Source organism: Rhinoderma darwinii, chromosome 2, assembly GCF_050947455.1.
Source record: "Rhinoderma darwinii isolate aRhiDar2 chromosome 2, aRhiDar2.hap1, whole genome shotgun sequence".
Classification (NCBI taxonomy): domain Eukaryota; kingdom Metazoa; phylum Chordata; class Amphibia; order Anura; family Rhinodermatidae; genus Rhinoderma; species Rhinoderma darwinii.
Window position 1 is genome coordinate 377228072 of NC_134688.1, and position 4137 is coordinate 377232208.

The following is a 4137-nucleotide window of genomic DNA, read 5'->3' on the forward strand; positions in this document are numbered from 1 at the left end:
GTGGTGTTATCAGGCAGGGTGCTACCTGAGTACAGGTGCTCACCCTTCCTCTTGGATGGTGCACCATTGTACTATATGTGTCACTTAATATATATTAATATAGTTAGTGTGTGTCATGTATATGTAACTAAACTCTTTACAAGGTTATAAACTTAGCACCCTATATTTTTATGACCCACTCAGTGCACTGAAGAGCTAAACAGGAAACATTTTATCAAAGTGTCTTAAAAGAAGCCGAAAGTGATAAGAAAAAAATGTTCAAGGATCAATGTCCCTCAACTAACCCAAGTTTTTACGTTTTCCTTACATGAAGGTGTGGCAGTGTTTTATTAGCTTAGTGCATTGTCTATCAAGGGTTTACCTGTTAAGTTCACAAGACAGGAACTAAAATTGATGCGGCTACAAATCACTGTGTGAACAAAGAGCTTATATACTTTATATTGTTTTTTGGCTGCAGAAAATTTGAGGAAATAGCCAGTTAGCAGATGACATGTAAAGTCAAGAGCTGCATAATCTAATGCCACGACCGTGTGATCTTAGGTAAGTAACGTCATATCCTCATTCCTTCCTACGTGAACTAGTTATGTCACATCCTACTATCTAAATATCCCAAGCACTCCAACTTATTCTCGTGACGCTTGCCTTCAAATGTCATGCTTGTGATCGCATTTGCGCACTGATGTGGAAAATGTGTGGGATTGTTCTCTGCTGTTACAAACCATTGCCAATTGTTAGGAGTGTTTTCAGTGTGCTAAAAGCTTGTCCTATCTTATGTATATAGCCTGAATGCCTGAACTTTTACAACATGTTAATCTTTTATTGTCTGCATTGAAGCTTGGCGAAATGTGCTCATAATTGCATTACTCACAATGTGTCATAAAGAAAACCTGGATATTTCATAGTGTTCGATCTTAAACGTTTTCAGGACGAAAAAAAGGAATAGTCAAAAATTAATTTAGAAAAAAAAAACCTGCTCCATTTAAACTCTTCCTCACTGCAGTCATGCAGGCAAAAAGGAACTGGGATTTTGGAACCCCTATTTTAGTGATCAGAGGGGGGTCCCTGTGGTGGGGCACTCAGCAGTCATACATTGATCACCTATCTTGTGAAAAGGTGATAAATGTATTTCGTTGGAAAACCCCTTTTAAGCATTTTGCTCTCCTAGGCAGACACTGGCCCCACCAAAAAATGATTTGTCTAAATACAACTAATAAAATATAAATGTAAAAAAATGCTTCATATGCCATGCGCATATTATGCAAATGAGCCGACTCACCACTGAAGTTGGCTCCAGCCTTTATGTCAGGCTGTTTCCATCATGCCTAATGCCACCCATGTCAACTTCCCATGAACCCTAACTCACGCCAGTTAACGCGAGATCTCGTGCCCGTAAATAAAATGAATTATAGCAGTTATGAAGGAAGCGGCTCTATAGCGACACCATACATCTGTACATAAAAACAGCCTACTTAGAACCCTATCCATCCCATGGTGAAAGGTAAAATAAGGGGAGTGCAACGAGATAACTTCTATACCGATCTCACGACAACTAGCGAGTTCCATTTATTCCACAAGAGCTCAGCAGGGAATGCACAAAGTATTATCAGTACAGAAACATTCTGGTGGCATTGGGAAGGTGCACTCCCCTCATTTCACTTGTCACCATCATTTATGTACAGAAATATGGTGTCACTATACTGCAGCTCCTTTCATAACTGCTACCATGAGATCTCATAATAACTAGTGAGATCGCTTGTTTTTAGACCGCCATAGTTTATGGGAAGTTGACATCGGCATCGCTAAGCATGTTGGGAATAGCCTGAAAGGAAGCTCGGTGCCAACTTCAGCATAATGTGCACATGGCGTATAAAGACCTTTTTTTTCCATTATTTTTATTTTTTTTGGAGGCTAACTATTTGTCAATTAAAATAAATGATGATCTCCTTGTGATAGGTCCTCTTTAATGACTTGGTGACTCCTAAAATTCTGTCGTGTGTATAACTATTGAAAATCATTTTGGCTCTTTTTGGGTCATCCTAGTTTTTTTTCTGCTCTCCTCAATTATATAAGTATCTTGTTAATTTCTTCATTATTTTATCAGCTACATAAGGCTTAGTTCAGAACTGTGTCGGGATTCCATTTATGGGTTCCGTCGGACCTTTCCGTCAGGGGAAACCAAACTGAAACAAACGGAAACCGTAGGTTTCCGTTTGCATCACCATTGATTTCAATGGTGATGGATCAGTTGCAAATGGTTTCCGTTTGTCACCGTTGTGTAAGGGTTCCATTGTTTTGACGGAATCAATACCGTAGTCGACAGCGCTATTAATTCTGTCAAAACAACGGAACCCTTACACAATGTTGACAAACGGAAACTATTTGCAACGGATCCATCACCATTGAGATCAATGGTGCTCACGGAAACGTATGTTTCCATTCATCAGTTCCCCTGACGGAAAGCTCAGATGAAACCCATGAACGGAGCCCTGATTTAATATGTTGCTGCTTGTTTCAATAGCGCATGTCATACAGATAAAGGAGGGTATCTGTGAAGGGCCATATGTGCCATATCTAAGCTAACAGTTTTAGTTGGTGACTAGGATAGCTTCTACAAATGAATTGGCCGTTACAAATTCATAGATTCTTATGGTTGAAAACGTTTTCATGAACTTCTAAAGACTAGACTGATAGTGTTGTGATATTCTGTAAACAGTCTAGTCTTAATCTTGGATTTATAGCATGAAACATATTACATAGCAGATCTATATTTTACATTATTGTAATCTTATAGCTCCTTTTCATTTCCTTCTTCAAATGTGCACTATGGCTGTATTTTGTAGCAAGCCCTAAATCTGACAAAATCAGTGATCCAAAAAAGTAAACCCTTAACATCCCTAAAGATATTAGTCACACTTCATGAGGCATTAAGGATTGGGTTTCAATGCAGAGTAGACAACATATACTTTAATAGGATATATTGCAGGTTAGTGTTAGGGCTTTCCCATAAAATGGCTTCCAACATAAATAAATGCCAGAGACATAGCTAAAGGTTGCTGGTGCGGGCAAGTTCCCAAGGTGCTGGGAGTGGGTGGTACCACAAGTTAATGATAAAGTTTTAATCTAGTAATAATTGGAATACCTGGCAGCAGAGTCAATTTGCATGGTAGAGAATAAAGGAAAGGCTGTGTTCACATCAGCGTCGGGTTCCATTTATCTGTTCCGTTCGACCTTTCCATCGGAGCAACCTATGAACGGAAACCTTTCAATGGTAATGCTTCCGTTGCAGTTCGTTTCTGTTTGTTTCCGTCCTGTAAAGTTTTCATCTTCTTTCGCAGAAAGAATAGGTGTAGTCGACTACGCTGTTGTTTCCACTAAAAAAACGGAAACCTAATGGAACGGAAGCCAACTGCAATGGAAGCATTACCATTAAAATCAATGGTAATGCAAACGGAAGCTATGGTTTGCGCTCAGCTTTCCGTTCTGTCCGGGATAAATACAGTATGCATGCTTGCATGGACTTCTCAGAGCATTCAATTGTTGAAAAAGTGGGGGAGATTTGCAGGGATTGAACACTATCAAGGTGGAGCGATATGCAAATCTAAAAATGCAGTTTACTGCTTATGCAGAGGAGGAATCTGGAATTCTTTATCCCTACTTTTTTTAGAATGGTATCAGATAGTTAAGTCGTACTCAGGGACACTAGAAGGCCATGTCCCTTTTACCATCATAAACAAATTGTCAGTAAAAGCGGTGAGAGACCTTCATAAATATGAAATTGAGTATGAGTGGCCTTCTTTTCAATGCAGTTACACGTATTGTACACTGCATTGATGTCCTCCTCTGAAGTTTAATACTATGGCTAGTATTTATAGGGGAAGTATCTCTGTCATTTATGTCATGTGAAGCATGATTTCCCGGTATGTCATGTTATATTATTTACGGTAAATGCTAAACTGTACCTGAGCTATCAAATTCCCTCAAGTTACAATGTTACTTAGTTCCGGAACGACCATTGTAAGTAGTTAAAGAGGCTCTGTCACCACATTATAAGTGGCCTATCTTCTACATAATATGATCGGCGCTGTAATGTAGATTACAGCAGTGTTTTTTATTTAGAAAAATTATCATTTTTGATGG